At 33.3% G+C, this 16,612-nt stretch overlaps 1 protein-coding gene across 11 annotated transcripts in view; it reads left to right on the top strand.

Annotated features, from left to right (window-relative positions):
- The window catches only part of GPHN (gephyrin), a 624,840-nt gene that overhangs the window by 174,015 nt on the left and 434,213 nt on the right, over positions 1–16,612 (top strand). The window lies entirely within an intron of this gene.

Below are 16,612 nucleotides of genomic sequence, written 5' to 3'. Positions count from 1 at the left end.
TCATTAACATATCATCCAATTACTTTGTTCATTCTCTTATAGACTGTTTATAGCAGGTTAAAAAATATGCCCAGTATTATTTCTTAATAACATGTTTTTTTTAAAGATTTTATGTATTTATTTGAGAGAGAGAGAATGAGAGAGAAATCACATGACGAGGGAGGGTCAGAGGGAGAAGCAGACTCCCTGTCGAGCAGGGAGCCTGATGCGGGACTCGATCCAGGGACTCGATCCAGGGACTCCAGGATCATGACCTGAGCCGAAGGCAGTCGCTTAACCAACTGAGCCACCCAGGCGCCCAGTATTATTTCTTAAATTTGATGTCTATCTTACATTTTATCTAACAAGATGACAAAAGCATCATATTGAAGTAGAATACTGGAATAAAAGCCAAGAGATAAGACTTCTATGCTTGGATGCAGTGTTATCTGGGATGACCTTGGACAGGGAACTTATTTGTGTTTTTTATTGTAAAATGAAGAATTAAATTACTTCAGAATTGTTTTTTTCTTCATAAAATCTAAATGAAATAACCCAAACATATCCAATATACTTCTTATAGATTTTGAGTTTTTTCAGAAGGGATTCCTTGGCTGGGGTTGGTTTTGACACTATTCTCATACTAAAATCAGACATAGTAGCTCTATTTTCTGCATCTGCAAATATAGAAGGGACTAGCACAGAAGTGGTGGCCATAGTCTTATTGGTCCAAAAATAAGGAAAATGTATTAATTTGGGAGGAGTGGAGAAGATGGGTTCAGTGCTTTTTTTTTCCTTAACAGAGGTAACACACTCTGTCATGTATAATTTTTTTATAATAATGTCAGTGTATACTATTTTTTTGATAACAGGAACAAAATAAAGTTTAACATGTCTCAGTATAATTCTAAATTTTATCTATGTAGAAAATCTGATGATTAAGTCCACAATTAAATGAATTTGAGATGGACTAAACATGTTCTAAGACTTTATCATTTTGATCCTCTGACTTACCTTCCCTATATTATTGTTACTCCTAATTGTGCAAGGTAGCTTTGGCTTAGATTCCAACAAGCCAGGCAAGCAGGAACAGTTATCCTAAAAATAAAGTTTTTACACTTCTGGGATATCATTTAGCTGATTTTCTAACTTATTTGGATTTGGATTAGAATTAATTGTTACTTTGGTATTAATGTCAGATTTGTACTAATAGTATTATCTTTTTGTAGAAGTGCATTTAAAAAATAGAACAGTAAATGATGTTGAAAACTTTGTGGCACTCACATTATGGTCATGCACTTCTGAAGGCTACTAAAAGAAGCATTATTCTATAGTTGATATATTTTGTAACACCTATCCTTGTTTTCTTTTTATCTTGGTTTTTTCTCCCCCCATGCTAGAAATGAACTCTGGTTAGAGGAAAAATTAGGGTACCTTCATTCTTTCACAAGTTTGTGGATGTTTATGAATCACAATTTGAGAAATAAGGTCTATAGCAGTGTTTTTGCAAGTATGATCTTGTACCACTTACATCAGGATCACCTAGAAGTTTGTTTAAAATGCTTATTTCTGGCCTTCATCTAACTCCTATTGAATCAGAATCTCCAGGAATGGAATTCAGGAATCTAGATTTTAAGAAGCTTTCATGTGGTTCATATGCCCACTTAATGTAGAATGCCTTACCTTAAGTACATTTCATATCTTGAAATATTATCTAATGATAATAGTATACGCATATACAGTTGACCCTTGAACAATAGGAGTTAGAACTGTGTGTGTTCATTGATACACAGCTTTTTTTCAATGAATATTTTGGAGATTTGTGACAGTTTGGAAAAAGTTACAAACTGTGTAGCCTAGAAATACTGAAAAACTTTAAGAAAAAGGTGTTTCATGAATGCATTAAATATGTACATAGTAGTTTATTTTATCATATACTACCATAAAATGTACACAAATCTATTATAAAAAGTTAAAACTTACCAAACTTATACACAGAAACACTTAATAGACTGTACATGACAACATTTGCAATTGAGAGAAATACAGACAGATATAAAGTTGCAGTATTAAATCATAACTGCAAATAACTGTAGTACATACTATATTACTATAATAATTTCATTACCACCTCATTGCTATTGTGGTGATCTCAAGTACTGTGAGTATCTGTAAAACACCATGTGTTGGCACTTGTCAATGCCTTCTTCCCCAGAGAAAGTCCTACTAGGACTTTCCAGATGCTAATCATCTGAAGAGCAGTTCATCTCCAGTAAATTGCTTATCACACTAAAAAGTGGTCTCTTGGTTCTCATGTATTTTTAATTGTGTTTAGTGCAATATCATCAACATTGAATAACACCTAGGACCCATACAAAATGCCACTAGTGATTCTGCAAGTGTTCCCAAGATACAGAAAAGTCATGACGTTGCAAGACAAATTGCTTGATATGTACTATAGATTGAGGTCTGTAGCTGTGGTTGCCAGCCATTTCAAGATAATCCAGCATAAGAACCATTATAAAAAAAGGAGAAGAAAAATTAGTGAAGCTGTCAGTGCACCTATGCCACCGGGCATGAAAGTCTTGTGCTAAAAAGCACATACCTTTTTATTTCATATTGAATGTGCAGGATTGCTATAATAAAGACATATTTATAGACTAATGTGATTCAAGAAAAAGCAAAGTCATTATGTGACAACTTAAAGCAAAAGGAAGATGAAGGATCTAAAGCCAGAGAGTTTAATGTCAGCAAAGGATGGTTTGATAATTTTAGAAAGAGGTTTGGCTTTAAAAATGTCAAGATAACAGGAGAAGTGGCTTCTTCCAACTAAGAGGCATCAGACTAGTTCCCAGACACCATTAAGAAAATCATTTGAGGAGAAAGGATATCTGCCTGAACAGGCTTTTAATGAAGACAAAAGTGCACTATTCTGGAAAAAGATGTCACAAAGGACATTTATTAGAAAGGAAGAGAAGTGAGCACCAGGATTTAAGGCAGGAAGAGATAGGCTAATTCTACTCTTCTGTGCAAATGCAATTCAGTTTATGATCAGGACTGCCCTTATCTATAAAGCTGCCAACTCCTAAGCCTTGAAGGAAAAGATAAACACCAGCTGCCAGTCTTTTGGTTGTACACCAAGAAGGCCTGGATAACAAGAACTCTTATTCTGGATTCTTTCCATCAGTGCTTTGTCCCTGAAGTCAGGAAGTACCTTGCCAGTAAGGGAGTGCCTTTTAAAGTACTTTTGGTATTAGACAATGCCCCAGCCACCCAAAACCCTCTGAACTCATCTACTGAAGGTGTTGAAGTGGTCTATTTGCCCCCAAACATGACATCTCTAATTTAGCCTCAAGATCAGGAGGTCATATTGACCTTTAAAATTCATTATAACAGTACTCTATGTAAAGGATTGTCAGCCCTATGGAAGAACCCTGATAGAACATCTTGAAAGTCTGAAAGAAGTATCTCATTGAAGATGCCATCATTGGTATAGAAAAAGCCATGAAAGCCATCAAGCTTCTGAAACCATAAATTCCTCCTGAAGAAAACTGTCCAGATGTTGTGCATAACTTCACAGGATTTATGATAGAACCAGTCAAAGAAATCATGAGATTGTGGATATGGGGGAAAAAAGGCCAGAGGTGAAGGATTTCAAGACGTAGATCTTGGAGAAACCCAAGAGGTAATAGACACCACACCAGAGGAATTAACAGAAGATGACTTGTTGGAGATGAGTGTTTCCAAACCAGTGCCAGATGATGAGGAACAAGACATAGAGGAAGAAGTGCCAGAAAACAAATTGACATTAGACAATCTGGCAGAAGGATTCTGGTTATTTAAGACTACTTTTAACTCCTTTAAAGACATGGACCTTGGTATGAGCACTGACTCTGAAGCAAATGGTGGAGGAAGGATCAGAAGGATTGGCACTGTAGAATAACATTTTTAGAGATGTAAAAGCAAGAAAGACAGAAATTACAATGCTAGAGTTACACTGAGTGTGTCTGCCTCTTCCGCCTCCTCCATTTCTTCCACCTCTGCCATTCCTGAGACAACGTGGCCAACCTTTCATCTTCCTCCCTCTCCTCATCCTGTTTAACATGAAGACAAGGGTGAAGACCTTTATGATGAACCATTTCCACTTAATGGATAATAAATAATGGATAGATAAGGGTGAAGACCTTTATGATGAACCATTTCCACTTAATGGATAGTAAATAATCATTATGTTGTACAGTTAAAAAACTTATCTGTTGTGTATGCAAATGTCTTCATTGAAAATCTGATGCCTGTACAGAAAGAATTGTATGAGATGTTTTTGTATTGTCATTATCATCACCTAAGTATTCATCATGTTGAACATTGTGTATATGTCTTGTATGGAAGTGGATAGCCTATCCTTAGATAGGCATGAAGTTAGTGATTTTTAATACAGTATAAAATTATAGTGTGTTAGTTCTCTTACTTTTTTATAACTTTGCTTTCAAAGAACTACATTATCATACAGTGTGCCCTCTCACATTAATTGGAGGAACTGTCAGCCTATCATCATAGGTGTTTTTTTTTAAGTAACAATGTTTCCAGTATTGTATTAGGAATATCACTAATACTGTATGCCATAAAAATTTTATAACCATTCATATTGATTATACTAGGTTACCACAAGGCAATCATATTGCTGCTTCTTTGTTTTCTATGCATGAATCGTTATACCTGTAAGTAAATAGGAGTTTCTTTTTCACATTGTCTTTTCATTTTTGATGTCTGGTATAATACAGATAACATCTACAGTGTTTTGTATCATATAATATTGCTGTAGGTACTGACATAATTCATCTCACAAACAGATGTAAACTTACAGTATTGATAAATACAGTACAGTATTGTAAATGTATTTTCTCTTAAGATTTTCTTAACATTTTCTTTTCTCTAGGTTACTTTATTGTAAGAATGCAGTATGTAATACATATAACATAGAAAGTATGTGTTAATTGACTATGTTATCACTAAAGCTTCTGGTCAGCAGTAGGCTATCAATAGTTAAGTTTTTGGGGAGTCAAAGTTATACATGGTTTTTTGACTGTGGGGGAGGGCAGGTCAGCACCCTTAACCTCTGAGTTATTCAAGGGTCAGCTGTAATTTATACATAAATACACATAGGAAAACTGGAAGTGTGTGCTAAAAATTTTTACAGATGGGATGCTCAATCAAAAAAATTTGGTAAACATTGATCTAGATCTACACTGTTCAGTATGGTAATTGTTGCTGTTGAGCACTTGGAAGGTGGCTAGTCTAGACTGGGATGTCCAAGTGTAAAATACACACCAGATTTTGAAGACTTAGATGGATGTAGACTATCTCAATAATTATTTAATTACTTGTTGAATGATAACATTTTGTTATATGGAATCAAGTAAAATATATTAAAATGTATTTGACCCATTTCTTTTTACTTTTTTTTTTCAATGTGGCTACTAGAAACTTTAAAATTACCGTGTGGCTAGCATAGATTTCTATTGGACTACATTGGTCTACAGCTTACAAACATTGACATGGGTATTAGAGGCTCTCAATTTCTTACACAGTTCTTATTCTTTATTCCTTTATTCGTCTGAATAATGAAGATGACACATATTTTATTTATAATTAGTATATAGCTGAAGTCTAAACCGACAATATTTATGCCATCGGGAGAGGTTAACATATATTAATGAGATTAATGGGAAGATCAGTGTCAATTTTAGGAGTCTGCTAAAAAATTCTTAAGAGCTACTGAATTTAAATATGACTTTTATCATGTTTCTGTGAGTATAAATGCAAAATCATTGCAAACCAATTGGGCCTTAGAGTTTTACCAAACATTTGTGATATTGTCAAATTAAACTCTTAGAGGATTACTTAACACTTGGATAATTCTTCTGATTGTAAGAACATGCATAAATAATTGCTTTTTAAAAAATTTATGCTTCAACAGTTCTGTGGGGTTTTAAAAAATAGTATTTGTCTAAAATTTTTTTAAAGATATTATTTATTTATTTGATAGAGAGAGAGGAGGAGTACAAGCAGGGGGAGTGGCAGGCAGAGGGAGAGGGAGAGGGAGAAGCAGGCTCCTCACTGAGTAGGGACTTGAGCCGAAGGCAGACACTTAACAACTGAGCCACCCAGGAGCCCTAGTATTTGTCTAAATTTAATATCATGTGCCATTATTGTGTCTGTTCATCGGGGTTTACTAATTTGTCACAAATTTAGATGAATTCATATGTAAGAGTTGCTTTTTACTTGGATACAGACACAACTTGTTTTTAAAAAAGTGCTTTTACTGTTTTTACCAACTATATGCTTTATATCTTCATGTGTTTTCAGTAGAGATGTACTTTTAAAAGAAAAGTAGTGGGTTTTTCTTAATTTCATGTTGAATCTCAAATTGTAAAATTTCTAAGAGTAATCATGAATGAGTTTATAAAAAGTAAAGTTGATTTCTGTTGTCTATTTAAGGTGTAGTCCTTGGTCCAGTGGCTTTGGCATCACCAAGGACCTTTTAAGTAATGCAGTATTTCAGCTCCCACACCAGACCTACCCCACCAGAATTCAAATGTTCAAGTGTGAGAGGTGATGGTGTCACCTGCATGTCTAGGTTTCTGCTGAGACTGCCACCTACTGACAGATTTATAAAATTTCTGTGACTAAGAAATTTTTCTTTTTTTTCTTTGCAAAGTAGTAAAATAATTTATGTAGGAAAAAAAATAATAGGAAGGTACTACTCTTTCCACATCTAGTCCTATACCAGTTCCCTAGAGACACTTAACTGTTTCTGATTTTATTTATTCTCATATTTACTATAATTATTAAAAATGACAGTCCTATTCCTTGTTTCTAAGTCTTCAGATGTAAAGAATATTTATGGACTTCCTGCTATAAAAGGTGAGGAATTGACTCACACCATCACATCTTTCCCAGCCCCACCTTTTGGTAATTATATTGATTTAGTTCTTTGATGGGCTTAGTCTTTTTACTTCCCATAATATGCATCCATTTCTTTTAACATAAAGTTTAGACATCCTCTCTTTGCTTTCTATACGTTGAGGAAATCAGTACCGTGATTTTTTCTTTATTTTTCCTCCTTTGCTTCCCAAATTCTGTCAGCTACACCATTACTTTGATATTGTGAACGTTTCTAAACTTTACATTACTTTTTATAATCGTATTAAATCATTCATTCCATAAATTTTAGCCAATTGCTTTTGAAGTGCCAGATACCTTGTTAGGCGCTATGGACACAATGGTGAACACGTACTATATAGTATATAATATCTGCCTTCATGGGGCTTACAGTCTAGTCTTCCATGCTTTGTATAAGCATTAATTCTAAAAATTGAAATCTAATAAATTGTATATAAGTGTTTCTAATTTGTATGTATTCTTCACTGCAGAACCAGGTGATATGACAAGGCTAATAAGGAAGGAATAGTAATACTATGTCCACCTCCCCCCCCCCCCCCGCTTCTCAGAGAAGAATGTCAAGATCAAATGCATTCTCTCTTCCTATATTCCATGAGTTCAAAATAATGACTCATTTGTATTTGCTTTATGTTTGGATTATGCTCTTTTTTTTATAGCTTTCTGTTTTTTTCAGAGGTTTCTAATTGCCTTTTTCTTCCCTCATAGCATATGTTGTTACCCTGTCATTAAATTTCTCCATTTTCTCATGTATTATTCTGTTGCATATTTTCATCTTTGAATTTATCCTCCCCCAGAGTACCCTGATTTTGTCCAGACCATTTGCTCTCTAGGCCTTATACAAAGCTATTGCTGTGTGCTTTATTTTCATTGCACTCCTCAGTTAGTGATTCTTAAATTCATTTTTAGTTTTAGTGGATTATATCCTCAAGGTAGTACTTAATGAATTAATGCACGTAGGAGGTAAAGTATCTGAGTTCCTGTATCACTGAAAAAGATTTTAGGGACGCCTGGGTGGCTCAGTTGGTTAAGTGTCTGCCTTTGGCTCAGGTTATGATCCCAGGGTCCTGGTATCCCACATTAGGCTCCCTGCTCAGCAGGGAGTCTACTTCTCCCTCTCCCTCCCCCTCTTCCGCCCTGCTTGTGCTCTCTCTGACAAATAAATAAATAAAATCTTAAAAAAAAGAAAAAGATTTTATTTTCCTTATTCTTATTGATATTATGGTTGGTTATAGAATTCCAGATTCAAAATCACTTGCCCTCAAAACTTTAAAGCGATTCTCCATTGTGATGTGGTGTTCGTGGATTTCTTATTTTCTTTCTTTTAAACATTTATTTTTCTAACTCTGAGAGACCTTTTTTTTTTTTTCAAAGTGGCTCCACGCCCAATGTGGGGCTTAAACTTAAGACCCTGAGATCAAGACCTGAGCTGAGATCAAAAGTCAGATGCTTAACCAATTGAGCCACCCAGGCACCCTTGAGAGATCTTTTCTTATCTGAAATTTTATAGGATTGCATGTAATAATATGTCTAGATATGGCTCTTTTTTCATTCATCCTGCTTGGCACTTGATAAGCCATTTCAATCAAAAGATTCGTCTTTCAGCTTTTGGAAATTTTCTTTTGTTGGGTTGTTTTCACTTACTATATATTTCTCTTCTCTTTCTAGAACTCCAAATCAACAGATAAATTATCTTTTCTATGATTCTATGGTTGTGGCTTGCTTTTACTCTGTTTTGAATGTTTCCATCTCTTTAGGAGTGATATTGGCCTGTAATTCATCTTTGTGTACTTCTTTTGCCTGGTTTTTGTTTTTATATCAGGTTTTTACTGGTACAATTGAATGAATTTGGGACTGTTTTATTTCCTTCCTTGTTATTCTTGTTATTGTAAATTTGTATAATATTACAAATACATATTCTGTGAAAGTTGGACCTAATGCTTTGGGAAGATTTTTAACTACTGATTCAGTTTTAATGCTGTTAATACTATTCAGACTCTCTTTCATCTTGAGTCTGTTTTAAAAGGTCATATTGTTATTAGAATGTGCTCACTTGGTCAGTGTTCAAATTTATTATACTAAAATTATTCATACTAATCCCTTATCTTTTGAAGCCTGGCTGGATTTTTTTTTAAATTTTTTTTAAAAATTTTATTTTATTTTATTATGTTAGTCACCATACAATACATCATTAGTTTTTGATGTAGTGATCCATGACTCATTGTTTTTGTATAACACCCAGTGCTCCATGCAGTATGTGCCCTCCTTAATACCCATCACCAGGCTAACCCATCCCCCCACCCTCTCCCCTCTAAAACCCTCAGTTTGTTTCTCAGAGTCCATAGTCTCTCGTGGTTCTGTTTCTTCTTTATTACTAATATTATTTATTTGTGTGTTTTCAAAGCTTTGTGTGTGTGTGTGTGTGTATGTATCTTATCATAGTTTGTCTATTAGTCTTTGGAAGATCAAACTTTTTGACTTTACTGTCCTTTCTCTATTATATATTTTTTAATTTATTAAATTTTGGTTTTATATTTTATTTCTTCTACTTTCAACTTATTCTGTTGTTCTTTTTTATATCTTAAATTGCACATTAAGCTCCTTAATATTCATCCATTCTCTTTTCTAATACATAGCTTTATAATTTTAAATTTCAGCTTACAAAATTTGATATTCAGTCTTTTCACTATTGTTTACTTTTTGTTTTTGTTGACTCGATATTTTTTAGAAGAATGTTTCTAAATTTCCAAATATATGTGACTTTTGTGTTTATCATATTATTGTTGACTTCTGTTTAGTAATATTGTGTTCTGAAAACTTGGTTTGTATCATTCTGATTCTATAAAATTTGTGGAGCCTTGTTTTATATCCCCACCACCTAATGTTAATGGTTGGTACCTAAGAGGTGTTTAACATCTGTTTAATGAATTAATTGAATCCCTTAAGAATGAATTGCATAATATGTCATCTTTTCTATTTGAAATCTTATCATTGAGGGAGATTGGTTGCCAATCTCAGTTGTAGAAGTAGTACTTTTTTTTCTTCTGCCATCATCCACTTCATATGTAATAACAGATAAGGAGATATATGGTTCAAATAATAGCCAACAAGTTGGGTTCAATATGCCAGAAAGTTAGAAGGATACCTTGAGATTTTACTGGCCAGCTTTGACCCAGAGGAGCAAGTCCAGATTTAGTGAAAATCATATTTCTATATATCTGCCAGATAGTCCCATTATGTATACCACTTATTAAAGCTGCAGTTTTTTAATATAATGCAATATGCTTTATATTTCACCCAAATAAGTTGTTTGAAGTTGCAAATTAGTAAGCACCACAGTCACATACTTCTGCTAAAGAGCCATAGCTGAAAGAGCTAGTTTCTCCTTCTTCAAGGGCCATTATATTCCAGGCATTTTATAGGAAGTATATTGAACACACAAATCAGTTGAATCAGCCTCATGAGTGGCCAGGCTGCTCCTCATCTTTAAGAATTTTATTATTTCTGCTTTTTATATTATTATCTCCTTCTACTTTTTAAAAATTTATTCTATTGTTCTTTTTTATGTCTTTAATTGCACTTGAACTCCTTAGTGTTTTCATTAATTCCAATAGGAAATTAGGTGGTCAGATCCAAAGGTATAAGGTAAGGAAGTCTGCCTCACTCACAGTTCCTCCTCTTACAACTTTGGATTCGACCAGCTAACTTGCTGTTACCAATTCAATGAGACCCCGTGTTATCTGCTTTCTCTCTTACACATCCATCATGCATTGAGAACATACTGTGACAGTTTATTGGTCTCTAGAGAACAAGAGACACCTTAAGGACAGCTATCCCTTGGTTAAGTCCCATCTGGATTAGATAACATGCCAGTTAACCACATATTCATGAGTGAATCCAGTTGAGCTCAGGCTAGAAAAGGTATTATTCAGCCAGACCACAGATTTAGGAGAAACAATAATTTATGCTTGTTTTAAGCCTCTGAGTTTTAGGGTGATGGTAATAGTTGATACAAATATATGTCTGTTCTGCTGAAAAAATATTTAAAAGCAAGTTCTAGTCTGATATCTTTTCTGTGTCATTAACTGATATGGAAACAAAAGATCTATATCTATCTATTGGTCCAACAGGGAAACAGACTATTGCATTATTGGTTTTATTTATTAGACTAGATTGCAGAAGCAGTCACACAGCTGGAAAGGGAAAAAACAAAACTAGTATTAATTTTTTTAAATGTTATCAAAATATACTTTACATAAAATTGACCCATTTTAACTATATAGTTCACTGGTTTTCAGTATTTTTACAGAGTTTTGCAAGTCACCACAACCGAATTTTGAGCATCCCCATCATCCCAAAAGAAATCTTTGTGCCCATTACCAGATACTCCTCTCTTCACCTTCCCAGTCCCACTCTAGGCAACCACAAATCTACTTCTTATATCTAGAGATTTGCCTATTTCGGACTTTTTATATAAATGAAACTATACAACATGTGATTTTGTGTGTGTGTGTGTAATTTTTTTTATTTAGCATGTTTTGAGGGTAATCTGTGTTGCAGCATGTATCAATACTTAGGTTCTCTTTATTTCTGAATAGTCTATTATATGAATATGCAGTGTTTATCCATTTCATCAGTAAATGGAAGCTTGGGTTATTTCCACTTTTGGCTGTTATTAATACTGCTCATTGTCTGGACATAGGTTTTCATTTTTCTTAGGTAAATGTCTAGGAGGAGAGTTGGTGGGTCATGGTACCTCTGTGTTTAACAGTTTTGAGAAACTGTAACTGTTTTCCAAAGTAACTGCACCATTTTACATTCTCACCAGAAATTTATGAGGGAAAACTAATAACAATTATAGTAAATATTTGTCTTGTGCCTTAGAAACTTTAATGTCATAATGCAGAGTGATAATAACTATATATAAAAGATAGTAATCAGAAATAAACTATTTGTGGTTTTAAAACGTATGGCCAGAATAATAGCATCCTTTATAACCAGAGTTGTTTTTCCTTCTACTTGTAACTCATATATTCATGACAGTTTGACTTCCTCTTTTCTTTTTCTCTTGATATAGGATCATTTTCTTAGTCTAATCTAATAATCTCTATTTTGTGATTGGCATGACATGAATAGGAATAAATGAATTGAAGGAAATTCATGGAGGGGCACCTGGGTGGCTTGGTGGGTTAAGCATCTGCCTTCGGTTCAGGTCATGATCTTAGGGTCCTGGGATGAGGTCCCACATCCGACTCCCTGGGGCATCTGCTTTTCCCTCTCTCTCTACCCCTCCCCCACACTTGTGCGTGTGCTCTCTCTCTCTCAAATAAATAAAATAAAATCTTTAAAAAAGAAAATTCACAGAATATATTTATAAAATATATTTATGGAATGGATAAATTACAACTGTAGATTCCATTATTAAGGTGAAACTTTTGTCTTTCTGTTGGAAAATTGGAGAACATTTGGTTGGTAGCTGGTAACGAGAACTGGGAATGGGGTCTTCAGTCTAAAATTAAAAATCTCTTTCAGCTCACACCATGCCAGGTTGCAGGGGTTTCTTTCTGGCAAACCTTCTCCATATTTGTACCACTGCATTCTAATTACTGCTTCGTCCCCTTTCCTCTTTAGTCTTAGGTGTAGTGGCTCACCATCATTGCTAGCTGTATGGTAGCCTCCTATCCCTTGTTCATTTCCCTAAGCCTAGTTTACACCTTTGTTAAACTCTTCTTTCCTTACTGAGTTTGAATATGCCATCTATTTCATATCTTTAATTAATACAAGCACAATTGAAACCTTTTAAGATTATCTGATGCTAGGATAATGTTCCTTCTATAGTTTTTAGGAAATTGAGTGGTCTGCCTTTTCTAACTTATTATTTAACATAGAATGAGATGGTCATGGGAACTCTAAATATGTTTAGTATAGTATTTGGTTGATAGTCTTCCCCTGGAATTTCTCAAACTGTTCTGTAAGATATAGAATGTGATATCAATAAAGCATTAATTTAAAATTGATAACTTAAAATTTTGCTAAATGCACTTCTCTCTGCATTGATTAGTATGTATAACTTAATGCAACAGTTGGAGAAATATGTGAGAGTCTTTTAAAATATGGTCTTAAATCTTATGGTTTTTTAAAAGTAATATAAATAATATAATACAATAATATTAAATAAGATCTTATTTTCTACTAATCTATAAAATTGTTAAAGAACTAAATGTTATTTTCTACAGTAATTTTGTTTTACTAAAACTCACTTTGTGCCCATAAAAAATTAAATTTTACTAACTTATTTCCTTCATTTAAAAAAATTAAAATACATTTTTGACCTTTGAGGGCTCTCATATTTAGAGAAGTTGTCATTATATCTCAGGTGTAGCTGTGGCATTGTGCACTTTACTAAAAATCAATTATAAAACCTAAGTGGGTGTTTTTATATTTGTTTTCTTATATTTTTTATGGAAGTGTTTAAAGTACATTAACAGTAAATATAAGGAAACATTTGGCCATATTTTTCAGTGTGTTGACCTACAGTGCTATATGAAGAAAGCCTATACTCAGATAACACGTTTGTTACTAGAGCTTAAGTAAAAATATGTAATTGGTAATTTTGGAGTCTTTCAACTTTAGTAGAGATTAGAAATTGTTTCTGATTTTGTGTAAAACTTAATGCTATGGGTTTGTGATTACAGTTTCTAAGAATATGAAGTTATAGAGGTATAGAATATCAGGGAGAGTTTCATACAAGTAGGATACATTTAAAATTTCAATGATATTTTCCAGTAGGGATTAAATGTAGTGATTAGCCTGATATTAGTGACTATATTTGCTTAATACTAATCTATCACAGTATAACTGCATAACGTGGGATTTAAATGAAGTTTGCTGCTGATCTAAATGTTCAACACTGATCTGGCTCTGGGCAACTTTTCAACCATGTTTCAGTGGTTGAAGCCTTATAAAATGAGCAAGTGGCTCATGAATAGTAGACATTTTTCTGAGAAGCTATTTAAGGTACCCTGTTACTGGCAAAATTCCCATGTGTTCCTTGCTCTTTGAGTAGTAGACTTTATAGAGCTATTTGTCCACTGTTATTTTCTGATGATCTTTTCAGATCTCTTTCTGTATGATTTATGATTCTGTGAAATATTACATTTGTATGTAGCTATAACCATTTAGTCACATATATTTTTATGGAAAATAAATTTCTATGACCTGTGAACATTATCAACCAATATAGCAATATAAAATAAATCTCTACCCAAATTAACATGCTTTTCTTCTAGTGCACCTGGGTGGTTCAGTTGGTTAAGCATCTGACTCTTGATTTTGGCTCAGGTCATGATCTCAGGGTCATGGATCTCAACATCTCCATGCCAGCGTGGAGTCTACTTAAGATTCTCTCTTTCCCTCTCCCTCTGCCCCTCCCATCACCACTCGTACCTGTGCTCTCTCTAAAAACAAAATACAACAATGAAAAAAACCACATGCTTTTCTTCCTTATATTTTAAGTGCGAGTCAGGATTATAAAGGTACTAAGTTAAATACTTTTAGGCTCTAAAACAGGTAAAAGGAAAAGGATAAAAGGGAGCCTTCTAGAATGGTACCAGAAAATATCTGGGCTGGTAAATGAGTAAGAAAAGTATAGAGTAATACTTGCCAGAGCTTACTTCAGGTCTTGACCTTCAAGAGTTTCTCTACCAACTTATCACAATTATAATTAATTATTATTTGTACAATTACCTGCTTAATATCTCCCTCCCTTTATCGTAAATTGTATGAGCACAAAGATTGTCTAATTTTCTCCTTTTATCCTCATTTACAGCACATTGTCTGGCATATAGTAATAGTTGCTCAAAAAAGTATATTCATGATTTTGAAAGTCTAACTTACAAAATAACTTAAAAATACTTATACAGAGCTTGTGGATTTAGTTTGTATATAATATGAATATTCATTGCCTGTTGACATGGAAATATTTAGCAACTAACAGTTATTTAGAGTTTATTTAAAGTTTGCAAAATGCCTTCACAAGTTTTTATTATTTGTTGTCATAGTAATCCTGTGAGGTAGAGATGGTAATATTTCTGTTTTATAAGCAAGCAATGTGGAGTTTAGATAGAATAAATTATTTGCTTTAGGGACACATAGGTTTATAAGTGACGGATACTGGACTTGAACCATTTGTTTTACTATCTCTTAGATTCTTATATTAACTTTTATCATATACCCAGTTCTTCACTAAGGGATGGTTGCAAAATTAATGCATATAATTACCATTAGGATATACAAATAAGTAAATGAGTACTTTTGATTATTTCACTTGTGCTGAGAATAGTAGTCATCTCTGATAATGAACATGAAATTTCATAAAGATAGGTTGTGTTCATTTAAATCGGAATCACATAAAAGAAAACAGAGCAGCAGTATTTCTAAATTAATTCTGCAAAGCAGGAATAGAAATACATGGCAGTTAATGAAGAAGTAACACACAGTGGTCTTTCAGTTACCTAAATTAGTAATTTTCTTGCTTGACCTACAAATCCTTGAGTTCAGCTCATTAAATTTTCTATTATTTCTTTAAAACCAGGCAATCAGAAATAATATATGGGGTGAAAGGAGATAAAAACCAAGTAGAGCCAAGATAAATTAGTTGAGAGTGTGTGTGACATGGGTATGGAGAATTTGGCAAAAGCCATATGATATGAAAAAGTAAAATTTAATAGTATATTTTATTTGAACTGAAAGAATTTCTAATGTTATTCATTATATAAGGTCATCTTTTTTGGAAAAATATGTAAATCTTATAGTGACTAATAAAGTATGCAGAAGTGAGTATACTTATGTAAAAGGATGTATATATGTATATGTGTGTGTACACATGCAGTTGCTTTTGTATGCAAAGAGGGACATGTAGGAAACTAGTATTATCAGGATAAGGAAAATGAATTTTCACTATACTTGCCTAACTTTGGAATTTTTTACCATATGGACATATTATTTATTCCAAAAAAATAAGAAATGTTTCCTTAAAAAACAAGTTAATTTTTCTGCATGATGAAAGAAAACTGAAATCAGGTTGAATTTATGATTTTTATGATTTTGAGTTGAATTTGCCTGGTTTTTTTATTATTGTAGTTGACATACAATGTTATATTTGTTTCAGGTGTACAACATAGTGATTCAACAATTCTATACTTACTGCTTGCCATAAGTTAGTCTTTATTTGTCTCCATATAACATTATTATAGTATCATTGACTATATTCCCTTTTGCTGTATTTCTCATTTCTGTGACTTGTTTATTTTATAACTGGAAGTTTCTACTTCTTAAGCCCCTTCACCTGTTTGAGAGTTCTGTTTTTCTGATTTGTTATTAATAATTTGATATCCATGATATTCCAGATCTCTTTTAGTCCACTTAATAAAAAATGTTTAAGATATATCCGTTTCTTCACCCCCCTCAGTTTTATTGAGAAATAATTGACATATATCATTGTTTAAGTTTGAGGCATGCAGAATAATGGTTTGACTTGCATATATTGTGAAATGATTAGAAGAGTTTCAACTAGCATTCATCTTTTCATATAAATACAATAAAAAGAATAAAGAAGGTAAGAATAAAGGGAAACATTGTTCTTGTGATGAGAACTTTTAGGATTTAATTCTCT

This window comes from Zalophus californianus, chromosome 6, assembly GCF_009762305.2.
Source record: "Zalophus californianus isolate mZalCal1 chromosome 6, mZalCal1.pri.v2, whole genome shotgun sequence".
NCBI lineage: Eukaryota > Metazoa > Chordata > Mammalia > Carnivora > Otariidae > Zalophus > Zalophus californianus.
This window is presented reverse-complemented; position numbering and strand designations above follow the sequence as displayed.